Source organism: Apteryx mantelli, chromosome 1 (assembly GCF_036417845.1).
Source record: "Apteryx mantelli isolate bAptMan1 chromosome 1, bAptMan1.hap1, whole genome shotgun sequence".
NCBI lineage: Eukaryota > Metazoa > Chordata > Aves > Apterygiformes > Apterygidae > Apteryx > Apteryx mantelli.
Window position 1 is genome coordinate 112,280,724 of NC_089978.1, and position 14,296 is coordinate 112,295,019.

Consider the following 14,296-nt stretch of genomic DNA (forward strand, 5'->3'; position numbering starts at 1 on the left):
CAGTGTTTTTTTTCAGCTTTGTGGAAAACATTGCAGCTCACTGCCAGTCACGGAAAACCTCCTTCCTTCTGGGAAAGGAGGTTTGTCAAACCATTAAAACCATCGCTAAGTTCTTTAAGTAGCCCCAAGGCTCATTGGTGAAAATAATGTAATAAGGCCCACTTTGCCCTACAAGATGATGTTTGATGCTCTTTCCTAGCCATGCCGTTTCTGAGGCAGTTGGTCAATTAAGTAAAGAAAAATGCTCAGGAACAAAAGCAATTTTGAGAAGGACAGCTACTATTTCAAGTGCTGTGCAACAACTGCAATGCTAATTTCAGAGTGAACTGTTGGAATATAAATACATTGATAACTTTGACCTGGAAAAACTATCTTCTCCTGCAACTACTGAGACATCTGAGCATTTATTGGCAAATGCCCAATAGCCAACCGAAGTGACAATGAATATAGAAGGAATAGGGAGAGAGAAGGGGGGGGATAAATTTGATCTAAAGCCCTGAACCTCCCTGTTCAGGGAGTTGGGACCAATTTCTAATAGCACAGCTATATTTGTGCATCATTTTCTCAGGGAGACTGCCTAGTCCTGCAGGCTGACAGAGTGCAGCTTGCATGTCTGCTTTGGGCAGCAGAGAAAGGAAAGTCTAACCACCTTCCTCTTTGAAAATGTTTTGATCCTTTTCAGTCAGTCTCACTTCTGGAGAATTTCTGGAACAAAGCCTTTAGGAGAAGAAAAGGGAAGAAAGAAGTTAGAAATGGAGAAAGAAATTACTTGTCACTGGAAAAGATTAGGAAATACAGAAGTGGAATTAGAGAATTTGAGAATATTCTCAAATTTTCGTTCTCAATTATCCAAATAAAAGCAAGGACATTCTAAGAATAAGAATAAGAAATATGGGGTAATTTAGGTAAAACTCATCAGATGACTTGATACAAAGTCCACTGAAGGCTCACTGATTTCAGTAGATTTTGGATTCTACTTTAAAAAATAAAAATAAAAGGAAAAAGGGTTAAGAAATGGAAAACTAAAAGGAAATAGACAAGAAGAAATATATAGGTCATACCTAAAGGGAGAGATCTATTGGTAAGTCTTTTTTGAAGGCTAGTATGAAGAGAGGAATTTTATATGCTAGTGCAAAGAGTTGCTACCAGGGTTAGGCAGTTTTTTGACGTGTGAAGAAAAATGCTGAAGGAATAAGTGCAAGTTGCTAAGCATGTTGAAATAACTGCTTTTATTTACCTGACATGAAGTAGTGTGTTTAGGTGAAGGATTAGTGTTACGTGCTAGCAGGCATTCGTTGTATAGGGTGGAAAACTATGAATACTTAAATGATCAGAATGGATCAGAATGAGGGAGAAGGTTATGCTGGAGCTAGGACATAAAGAGCAGGATTTTTCTTACCTATGTTATAAAAGTCTACCTCTGAGTTGGTGTAGGGGGGAGCCCTATTCATACACAGTGAGAAGAAATAGGAACCTTGTGCAACTCTAACAGGCAATGGAGACAAGTAGGGATTTCTAGGGTGTGATTCATTTGACCTCCTTTAGACACATATTATAGGATGAGATCAGTTCCACCTGTAGAAGAGCCTAGTTTTCTCCACTGACTGTAAAAGGAGACTAACATGACCTGCTCAGATACAGACACCTGCATTGTAAACATCTTTTTTTGGTCTGGTGAATTCTGGCTTGGCAGCCACATCTAAGAATGGAAATGCAAGGGTGCTCTGTTATTACAGCTTGTGGTTAACTGTCAAATGCCCTCAGTCCCAGCTGAGTAAAGACTCAACACCTTTTTCAAAATGGAAGTTGGCATGCCAAGGTCTCCTGAGATCTGCCTGGGTAGGGCTAACAATTCATGCTGAAGTATGGCGTGGGCATCGTCCCCCTGCTGTCCCCTCGGACCCCCAAGGAAATGAAGCAGGGGCAGCAGAAGTAAATGGGTTCGGATTCCTCACTCCTCTTGTGTCAGTGTACGGGGACACCAGCGGTGGTTGGAGCTACGAGGTTGGGTTCTGCAGCATCACTGGCAAGTAGCGACCACGCATATGGTTCTACCAACTCTGTGCTGGGAGCAGGAACCTCCTTCAAAGAGCTAGAGGCAGTAGCCTGTTGCATTGCCCTCATATAGCGGTGATTGATTTACAGGTGAGTGTGCACAGATGTGACAAGTGGTCAGACCGCGAGCTCCATAGGGACAGCATTACTAGAGAGTAGAGTGTACGTTTTAGTGACAGGCTTAGTATTTACCTGTAAATCACCCAGCACATGTTTGGTGGACCGTGAAAAGTAAATGATTTATTTAAGCTCGTTCCTGGGCAAAATAGGAGTGTTGCAGTGCATCATTAAGCAGAGCCACAGAAAACACAAGAACTGGTGTTTTGCTGTTAATGAGAAGAAAGAAATCTGTAATTTGAATCTTGTTTGGGCTCTAAGGAATATATGGAGGTAACTTTAAAAAATAAATAAAAAAAATTCTGGGTTGATATTATATCCATACAAATCTACTTTTATAACTTTAGGGCTTAGAGGTTTTTGTTTATTTGTTATGCTGGTGAGTTCCTAAATAAATAAATATATGTATCTATTTCACTTACAAACACAATTTAATTTTTTTCCTCACAAATTTTCCTGCACTTTAATTGGAATACCAGCATATTGTACAGTTGATACAGTATTCTCTGCGTGCATAGTATAATGGATGTCTCTAGAATTAATTGAAAAAAATCTTTTAGAATTGTGTTCTTGTTAAATGCATTCAAGTTAAATTTCTTAAGGAAATTTTGATAGGGATAAACTCAAAGCAGATTTTTATTCAAGTTGTGTTAAAAGCCCAGGCACTGAAGCAATCCTTCAAAACAACAACAACAACAACAACAACAAAAACCTTAGGGTCTGGGGATGTCAGTTTTAGTCTTTTATGCCTATTATGGATTTCCTTTATTAAAGCTTTTTTTTTTTAAGTTGGCCTTATGGTAGGGAATCTCTTCAATTTTTATTGCAAAGAATAAGCATACTGTTCTAATTATCAACCCTATTTTCTTACAAAGTGCTCATCTTCTCTGTACAAGCTCAGTTTGTTTGTGTTCACCTGGTAATGAAGATATCTAAGTTCTTTCAAAATGAAACTCTGACGGGGTGGGGGAGTGGGGGTGGTCAAGTAACACTAACAGCCAGTAACACTAGCTAAGGGACTGGTAAAGCTAATTCTTCAACTAGTATATTTTTAAAGACTAAACTTATTTTTAAATATGTGGTTCTCATTTTCTAGTTGGTGCTCATATTTGGAAACACCTTTTTTTTTTTCTCTCTCTTCTTCCTTCACTGCATTTTTCCCCTTCTGTGTGCATCTCCCCCAGCCATGTGTCTCTTGCCCACGCTCATGTATGTGTTCTGACCTTTGGCCCTTAAAGTATTGCAGTGCAGGCTTACGCTAGCATTGCTCTTGCATTGGAGCTGTAAGTGACCTAGGCAATAACTCAAAAGTGTTTGAAGATGATGCTACTGAGAAGGTTGGAGAGCTTTAAGAGAAAGCAGCTGTGTTACTCCAGAAAATGGTCAGGGTGGAGAGCCCTGCCATCTGACATACCCCTAATAAAGGTTCTCGGTGCTGGGAAACAGAAGGATGTAATCTTGAGCTGAGTAGCAAAAACAAACTAACAAGCTGACGTGGATTAAGATAAAACTATTCAGGGCATGCATGTATGTTGTTTGAAGTGTAGGAAATGACACAACGGTTGTGTTATGTTACAACATTTTTTTTCTTACTTTCCCTGCTCTTCATTTAGTTATTCCTTACTTTTTTCTTTTCTAATGGACAGTGTTTTTTCTTCATGGTTTTGTCTATTTTTTCAGAATCTTTGCCTTTTTCTTTTACATTTTTGCCGCTATTTATGCTACTTGGCCGAACAGTATTACTGAGCACTGCTTGCTTTCCTGTCTATCTTTTGCATCTTTTTCAAGGCATATGGTGGGGACAGGTCTTCCATTGAGTTCAGTCTTGAAATTAAGAGCAGTTTCAAATGTTCTGAGAAATTAGGACAAATTTCTGAGACTGCGTAAGCTCAGCATAGCCCTTGGAGTCTGTATCCATGCCTTTTTACAGGCATGGATTAAAGCCAAAATAGTCTCTCAGCCTTGGACTGCTCTAATGATCCTCGTAGTAGATGGGAGGAAGCTGAGGAGGGAAAGCTGCTTGTCAGCCGCAGACCCGGCCAGGCACACAGGTTTCCAAGCTTCTGTAATTCCAGCAGCCTTGGTTTGGGGAATGAAGGCCATTCTAGCTTTTAGGTCAAAACCTCTTATGGGATGGAGGTATCTGAATCATTGTGTGGCCTCTGTTCATATATCAATTTGGGGGGGGGGGCAGGGTTAAGTCCGGTCCATGCATGAGAATTGTGTGTTTGGTTTATGTGTTATTGTGGTGTCGTTTTTTATTTTTATTGTTTCTGAGATGAATCTCTGTAAATGTTTCAGTAAAATGTATGTACAACCTACTTTTTAAATAAAGACAAAAATACTGTACAATACCAAAGATCACCTAAAAGATGCACTAAAAAGATGGCATGTTATATTAAGGACTTGGCTTCTACAAAGGGAAAAAAAAATTCTTGAAGCTGCTGGTCCATTGCTAATTCAAACTAATTTGGGTGTTCCTAGAACTCATTTAAACTCTAGGAGTTTATTCCACTACCCTTAGCTTTAAAAAAAATTCTGCCTGACTTGTATTTACTTGTATTTTCAATCAGTTGCTTTATGTAGCTTTGAAAACCTTTAATAAGTTGTCTCAAATATCCTCTCTCCTGGTAAGAACTAAACCTGGATCCTTTAAACTTTTCATTAAAAATTTCTGAGATAATTTATCAGCTTTTTTTCTGCCTTCTCTTGACATTTATATCCTTCTTCATCCTTCAAAATTAAGAAGCAACAACCATCTTGAAACTTCACAATAATTTTTCTTTTGTTTACCCTTCTACAGCTGTATTGTTCTTCAGTTATTTTTTAAACTTCAGTATGGATTAATTGGAACATACTCTTTTTCTTATCCTCTCCCATAGTAAACTTTTCCGGAAACAAAAGAATTACTGTAGTAATTGGGTGAAGAAAAGCCAAGTTCTGGTTGGAGAAATCAATTTTGATAGAGAGTTTGCACCTACATTTGCCCATTGCAAAAATTTTGTAATGCAAGACAAAACTCGGTCAAAAACCGTACCTTTGCTGTTTGGTTTCTGCTTTTTTTTCCTATGGCCTTTAGACTAGAAGAGAGCGGCTGAGCCAGGGCAGGTGCTCAGCTGCGCTGGAGTCAGGGGGCTGGCCCAGCCCAGCCCTTTCCTCTTCAGCCAGCCCATGTGGGAGGCAGCCTGCTTGTCCAGAGCTGCTTCCCTCTCCGGGGAACGGCTCCTTCCCTTCTCAGGGCAACAACACCGTACGGCTTGTTTTACACTCTGAGCCTGTCACAGGCATCATGCAGAAGAGTGAAAACATTCTGACCAAACAACATCCCTATTAGAAATAGTTAATATTTTTCTGCATTTCCTCTACATCGACCTGTCATACATATATCAAGCCACATGCTTAAAAGAACTTTTCTTTTTTTCCCTCCAAAGGAGTCATATCTTTAAAATTTGTGATAGAAGACTGCCTGTTCATCTTTAGTTTAGTTCATCCTCACTAAGGGAAATATTTTGTTTGCATCCACCAAAGTGTTGAACAGCATTTGTTTCAATTATTTAGGTATAACTTTAAGATCTACTAAGGAACTTTGCTTTTTATTTTACTGCATCTAAACATGCAGTATAGTTGCACTTATGTTGGAGCATGGGTCTATGATCCTACAAACTTGAAGTGGTGATTACCAGAGTGGGATGATACTTAAACACTTAAATCATTCTCTTTTTCCACAGTTTGTTTTGTAAATTGTAACAGTAACACAGTCTTAAACTTGCGCTTTTTTTTTTTTTAAATAAGGAGGATAATCTACTACCATGATGCAGGTAGGCTAGAACTATTGGTCTTAACATCTGATTAAAGGGAAAAAATAATTTAAAGGGACATTATCAAGTTCAGCAGGTTGCAAGCTTGACTTGATAAAACTTTAAAATTTTTATTTTAAAAGGACCATAGAAATGTTTAGACCTTTATGCTTTTTGCAGCAAATTTGGAAGGTAGAACAGGAATGCAGAACAAGGTACAGGAGTATGAAGGCCACACACAACTGATAGAGGAAAAGAGCTCCCCCTTCTGTGGATAAAATAAGGCAGTCTATGTTGTGCAGCAGTGGCATGATTTCTTTGTGGTGACGTACGGGACAGTAACGGCACTTCAAATCCCAAATCCTATGGGGGACACAAAGTTTTTGTTACATTTCAGGGTAGTCTCATTATGCTCTATTATAAGTGGATCTTCAGGCTAGTTGTAAAATGAGGAAACATGGGTAACATGCATACAGTGCATAAAGCATACTGTTGTGTATGCATTTTTATTTATATATATATATATAATATGCACACACACACGTACACACATATATAATATAACACATACAGCTGCCATACAGTGGTAGACCCAGAAACCAGATTTCAGATAAATGTTGAAGATTGTCCTGTGCTTTTAATGAACCGTGCAGACTGTACTACTTAAAACTGAAACTTGAACTTCTGTGATGGAGGAGTTCAGCTATATAACGGCAAAAGAACACTAATCAGAATTTTTGGCCCTTTCTTGCAGTTTTGCTTATGGCAGTTGGTGGGGTGGCATGTATAATCCCTGAAACATGTAATAAGTATTTCTCTGTTGGTGAATGTTACTATATGATATCTGCAAGTGATTGTAACAAAGTATGACTTTAAAAGTTGCTTACATTTAAAGTGAAATCGGAAATAAATCTAATAAAGCAAACAACAACGACAAAAAAGATGCTTTCTCGATGGGTGGATTAAAGGATTTTCTGTGTATTCTAAACCATTATAAAAGATTGGTAAATCTAGTTTGCATGTGGGTTGGTAAATTCTGAGTAATTGGTTGGGTTGTAGTTGTTTCATACCATTGTAATATTCCAATTTTTAGAGTTAATTATGTTCTCACAGGACATCTGATAGTTCATCCTCAAAGCAACATTTTGGGCCAGCATTGTTTATATTTTATTTTTTTAAATAACCAAAAAGAATCTAGTAGCTTCATTCCAAAAGTACATATCAAAGAGCCTTCATTGTCCTTGAAATAAAGTTTTTTCTTATTTGCATTCCTTGATTTCCCTGTCTACCTAAAGAGTGAGGAGATCTCCATATTTCTTGTGATTAATGTTGGGTGTTTTTTCTTGTGAAATTGTCACTAATTTGCTTTTGAATTTATGGGATCAATTCTGCACATTTTTATTTTCTATCGAAACTAGTGAGTTTATTCATGTGGATATATATCTTCTGCTCAGGTTCTGCCACTTTTTTTTTTTTTTTTTAACTTACTGATCGACATGTTTGTAGTAAGGTTTGGTAAAATAGCAAAGATGGTTCCTTAGGCAAAATTCTTTTCTGTATTTTTAATATGGAAACCTCCTGACTACAAAAGGAAGAATTGTAACTAGAAGATTACATGATTATTAAGAAATTCTAGACCTTGTGTTTCAGAAGGGAAAATAATTTACTGGTTACTTGTGTCTGATGACAAAGAGAAAAATCTGGTAAAAGAGCTTACAGTGACCCAGTATAAATAATCTGAACTATGCTAAAACCAGTTCTACAGTATCAACTCTTTTTTTTCCCCCCTAATTTTGAAAGAATCAAAGATAAATTTCTTGCACATTAAGGAGATGAGCTATAATAAAACATATATGGATAATATGGCAGCAGTCCAAGAACATTAGTATGCATGCCCTGATCTAGCTGTGATGGCAGCTAGCAGTCACTCTCAACTTACAGCTAAATGTTATTCAGTCAGCTTGGAGAGCCTTCCTCAGTGAACTGTACCTATTTTGAAAGGAAAAAAAAAGTTTGAATTTAAGGCTTTTGTTGCCTGGATTGAGATGAAACCTGTTGATTTGGAGTAGTAGTAGTACCCAACCTGTCTAGGGAGCAAAATTTCTTACAGAGTATCTGGACCACAGATGACAACCTCTATAACCATATGGATAACTGCATAAGGATGGACTGTGTATATGTTGTAGCAGAAATATTGTCTGTATGGGCAATATAGAGTTACCGATGCATGTGAGCTTTGCCCCATGTAGCAGCACTGTGACCACCACTACTACTGCATGATATTTATGCCCATTTTTTCAATAGAGAGGGGGCTGCAGGGCTCTTGTGGAAGACTACAGTGAGAAATAAGATGCGAGAATAATTCCTCCAGCCCTCGCCTGCTCTCTTCCCATATCTAATTAGCTGTTGGGGAAGAAGACAGCGGGGAGTGGGCTGCAGGCCAGATGAATTGTTACGGTGGATTGGATCTCGCCTGCAAGCTGCAGTTTGGGCATTCCAGTTTGGATTACAAAATACGATGGGAGGTTTTATATGAATTTCTGACCCAGCTTCCCTGAAATGTAGGTACTACATTAGATGCTGAAATTTGTCATATCTAGAGACCAGGTTCTTTTTCCGTTTTTTAAGTGGGAAATGTTTTTTTGGAAGATTTTAGTAGTTTTCTAATGATTATCTGTTTATTGTCTCTGCTTAGTGCAGGAGTAATCCTTACTGCTTTTCTGCATTTTTTTTTTTTTTTTTTTTTTTTGGTCTAGCTTTGAAATGCTCTGTCTTAGGGCTTTCACTTTATTATCCTTTGGAGACTCTTTCACAGATAAATGAACCTTGATGTCAGGTGGTAGTGAGCATGAATATTCTAGAGCCAAATTGCCCCTGCTGTGGAAAACCTCACAGGATGAGGATTAAGGGAAGGAAATTTTCTAAGAGGTTCTTCTCACAGATGTTTCTTGCCAGTTCTTCATATTCAGCTGGTGAATGTGGGAGTTGAGAGGACAAGGCTGTTTCATGAGCCTCACAGTTCCTTTGGGTAGTGTCTGGAATCTAGAGAGTTTCGCTGCAGTGTAGGGCCATCTGCGTAGGTGCACTCTGTGTAGGTGTTAGATTTGTTGGTCTTCTTAGAGGGTATCATAATGCTTAATTTTGCTCTTGTGAGCAAATAAATTAGAGTTTTGGGGTTGCTTTTTTTTTTCTTTTTTCTTTTTCTTTTTTTAAGGCTAATACTCTGTTGCAATGAGGAAAGGTTTATGGTCCAGTGCTGTTTTTTTTCTTTCCATAATAGGGCTGATCCATTAACTACTGAAAGCTGAAACAACCTGCAGGATGATATTTGATACTCATTTATACAATTATTTTAAAAGGATATAAGTTACATTTCGAGTAGTAACTGGTGTATTTCACCTCCTGTATCTTTTTTGAATATTAGTACTGTTTGCTTTTTCCCAGTATTGTAACTTCTGCTTATCCATGATTTCTCAATAGTAGTTCAGTAGTGCAGTGGGAAAGATGAAATAATGTGAGAGAGTTTTTCCATTTTTAGGGACTTGGCAGTGTATACATCTAATAGCTCAGACTGTTTTTGTATTGTTAATGCAAAATTAGAAAGCAGAAAAAATTATCTTAAGTTGCTTCATTTTGTTTTTATTTGAGAAAATAATTGTTCTCACAGAATTTTCATTTAGCAAATCTGTGTTTTTATGTAGCCTCATGCCTCTTGAAGAATGCATTTTATGTCTGTGTTTGGCACTGAATATTGTTAGTCATCCATAAATGAAAGTAATTGGAAAGTGACAAAGCTCTTGTAAATATTTTGAAATCTTTGTGTGCGTTAAAAAAAAAATTTGTGAAAGCTTTGTATTTCCAATTCTTTAAATGAATCAGCCATGAAGACAACTTTATTATTGTCAAAATATTAAGAATTAACAAAACTTGAACTGACCATTTTGCACTTTGAGAAACTGGAGTTGTGGTTTGGGGTGTGCAACTACATACACACTTTGTGTGTCTTCTGAAAAAGAAGAACAATTTTAGAATGCTCTATGTTTTCATAAGCCAGTAGTTTGTTAAAATCTGCTGTAGGTTAAAAATTTGTAATGAGTATAGAGTTGTTGTGTGATCATTTTATGGAGGCTGTATGTTAATTACTTGCGATGATGTTTATTATAAAAGGACTGAGAATTCTTGTTTCTGAAGAGGTCTGTCTAGGGTTTCTCAGGAAGGGAAGAGAGAATAGCTCAAGGTAATTGCTTATGAACTTTTTTCTCTCCTTTCCCTTTTAATTTTATTTTTATTTAAAAACATTATTGATTCTGATGACTCAGTCCATACCTGAGCTTATTGTATTAGCTTTGACTAGAAACAGTATAAATCTCACCTGCTCCTACTAAAGCTTCTATTGACCTTAATGTGAGAATGAATACCACTGCTAAGTTATATAGTAGGAAATAGAGTTTAGAGGTCTATAATTGACAAAGACACTAGAGATTTATAAACACATGAGTTTTTAAGGCTGCAGAAAGTTTAGATGTATGCAGTAAAATGGGGAATGCCTGGTTGAGTGTGGTTAAGGCAAAGAATCTGCAATCTAAATTTAAGAGTAAGATTTTGTAAAGTGAAATAACAAGAGGTAAGAGAATGCATCAGTTCCATTGGATTTCTGGCATTCTGCTCTGTGGAGAACAGAAGAGGTTTGAATTGCTGTATGACCTAGGAATTGGTATCATTGAAGATAAGCTGAAGCATGTTTGGGAGAAGGAAAACGAATTGGCAACCGAGTACCCAAATAAGCTTGATAACCAGAAGTCACTGCTGACTAATATTGGCTTTGGCTGTGGCTGTTGGACCCATGGTAACAGTATTACTGTGTTTGTTGCTGGAACTGTGCAAGTATACTTCATTCTTTTGTTGGGCTTACCTGGTTGTCAGCTTCTTGCTCTCTTTTTTTAAAATGACCTGGAGTACCAGTATGAAGTATGCACATGTAACAGATAAGCATGCACGTGGAAACAAATAGCGTATGTACAAAACATGGTTGACTGCTACATGCTTACAGTTTTTCACTTTCCATAACTATATTTTTTTCTGAAATCGTTATGCTGCTTCTTGATTTGAAAGATATCTGACACTTCCAAAGACAACAGAAAAGTGTTTAAACAGGAATATTTGAAGGTGGATATTGACAATCTAACGTTTCTGTGATTATAGAGAGACTGATGGGTCTCTGCATTATGGATATACATATAATAGGAGCATGTCAAGCTTCTTCAGCCATAGAAGTTTTAGTCTGTGCTTCTAAAACATAGTTGTTGTGAATGCTGTTTAAAAAACAACAATTTTTCCCCTGGGCTTTTGATATATATTTGGCAGTCAGATACTGACAAAATATTAAAAATGGCTAATGTATTCCAATCAAATGTTTAAAATAAGCGTGTGTTTCTTTTTTCTCAGTTGCACATCCCTAAATATAAGAAGGAAGTAGTGGTAGAAGTGATAGAGAAGTCTAAGGAGGTTGGTTGGGGTGGTGAAGGAAAAGGATCAGGGACCACTCGTGTCAGTCTTAAGTTTCTAAAATCATAATATAGAGAAACTTTCAGATTATTTATATTGCAAATTACTGTTGGATGGAGGCAGCTGCTATCCCACGCCCCACTTTTAACTGCAAATTTAGAAAAAGTTGTTTTTGGCAGAACAGGGAGAGGAACTCAAGGACCTGATTCTGTACAGGATGTCTTCAAAGACCTAGGGTGGGAGGTGTAACTTAGATTTGTGAGATTGAAGGAGGTGAAACTGATTTTACATCATGTTTATACCTTCTAGATAGGGGTGGCTGCAGAGTCTGAGGGCTGAATTAGAACCTGCAGTTAATGAAGGTAGCCAACTGAATTATTAACAGACAACTGATTAAGGCAATTTTAAAAGATGTTTTTCACCATTTGAAGATGTTTCCAGACATCACTTTGCTCTTAAATGCACTTAAAAAAAAAAAAAAATTCTCTGCTCTGGAGACAGCCAAAAAGCTGTGCTTGTGAATGTTAAAAATGACCTTGAGCAGTAGAACTCAAAGGTGGTTGGTGGTTTTGTACTGAATAAAATAAACTGGCACAGCAGTGTGGAAAAACCTGCAATAAGGTTCAGAGCACTGATTTAGCAAAACACACTTTTAGACACGGATACAGTCCTTACTCTTCTGTGAGTGCTGATGTACTTTCTGATCAGTACACAAGCTAAGTACTAGTATAAACCACATTCATGAATGTATATAATACAAAGTGATGATGATATTCTTAGATGGGTATCTGAGATGTCTCAAGCAGACAACAAAATCCCCCAAATGAGTAGTTGCTGTCTGTGCAAGTAGTCAACCTTACTTGTTTGAGATATCCGTGTCTAAAAGTATTATGGAGAGCTATCTGCAGATCTGTAAGTTACTGCTTTTGGCAAAACACCTGCAGAAGATTGTTGCTGTGACTATTTGAGAGTTGTTGGGAGACCTAAACTTAATGTCTGGTTTTACTAGCTAGGGGCAGATGAAAGGGGAAGTTGTGGAAAATGACTTGGAAGGGAAGTTGCCTGAGCATTAAGCAAGATCTTTGCAGAATAAGGTTCCTTCCTTCCTTAAAGTATAAACACTGATAAGCTCTTACGATTTTCTTTCTCTGGACTTTGAAAGGATCGCTGTTTTTGATTCTCTTGATCTACATTGTTCAGTACTTCTTGACTTTATCTGTAATTCTTAAATAATGATTATGTTATTAACTTAATGTACTAGTTATACTTAGTATTAGAATACTAGCTATATTAAGTATACTTAAAACTAATATCTGCACTAATGATAAGCCTCATCCATCTTTGCTTCTTTGTATCTGTCTTCAATTCTAAGATTAATCTGTGACAATATTTTATCTGTTTTTTCAGTACTTAGTTCATATTTGGTGATATTTCCATTTTCATGAAAGCACACCTATTAGTACTATGTTAGTACTACTTTATAGTACTAGTACTATAAAGGCCAATTTATCAACTTTTCTATTTAATGAGATTACTTAAAATAAGTAGCCCCTTCTTACCCAATTCGCATTTAAAAATTTGTCAGACTGTTTTAGGCTACAGCTAGCTCTTACACAGTGTACCAGAATGTATAATAATGAGAATCATAATTTACAACTCTTGCCTCTGTAGGGAATTCTTATGCGCAGCGCTAGACCAAGAGCTGCTTTTGATACTGCTAGGAATACAGGTCAGCAACATTGTGACATGGTCATAGGACAATTTTTCAGCTGCTCATTGTTAATACTAACACCAAAGGAGAGTATCTGCATTTGCTCCCAAGGGAATGCTTTTATCAGTAGCATCTTTGCTTTAGCAGATACTGTTTTTCTTAATAATGGGGTCCAGCTGGGAAGAGAGCACATTATAATATGCTCCACCATCTTTATCCTTTTCTGCTGCGTGGAGGTACACTGCGTACAAAACAGGTGCTTTATGTTTAAAAAATGCTAAGACTGTACAGTCAGAATCAGCAGTTAGAAAATGGCAGAATTAAGGTTGAACAACCTGAACTTGGATCTCTTGTAAAATGCTAGTCTCGTCCAATATAGGGATTATGTGCGTTTGTGTGTGCATGCCTGCGTAGGGAGCCAAGTGGATAGCCTTACTTCCGAGAATAACATGCCTCTGTGCAGTGGCCAGCCATGAGAAATTGTAGCAACAAAGACCATTTTTATCAGATAGTTAGAAATGATAGACTGTCTGATCTCACAGATCTTATGATGTCATCATGGTTGAATTCTAGGCGAATGGGCAACAGGGTGCTGCTGTGGCTTTTGAAGTGGGGGTAGATTAGATGTGGTCACACATGCACTGCCTTTTGTGTGAGGTTCTTAAGACACCGTAATTTCAAAAGTTGTCACCGGACTCTTGCATCCCTAGAATAAAGCTGCTAACTTGTATTTTTGGGTTTTGGCTTCTGCTTTTGGCAAGGCCACACAATCTGTCCCATACTTGGCAGCAACTAGTGCCTGGCTTGAAAGCTTTCATTGCATCTTTAAATCACCCTGTTCAGCTGGAACATTGCAACATGAGTTCTTCGTTTTTGTTTTGGGGGTTTTCACAACACTTAATGTTTTAAGACCCCCATAATGTATTTTCCCCTTTTGTTATGTGTTGGAAAAACTTAAGAAACCACTGACATTGCAATTTTCAGCTGTGCGTTGCCCTGAAGATGCTTCTTAGTATTTTATGTTAGACTAATATGTAACATGCTGACTACTAAAATTGGTCTCTCCTCATCCCTCTTCCTGATAACTCTGGGCTGAACTAGAAAGATTTCT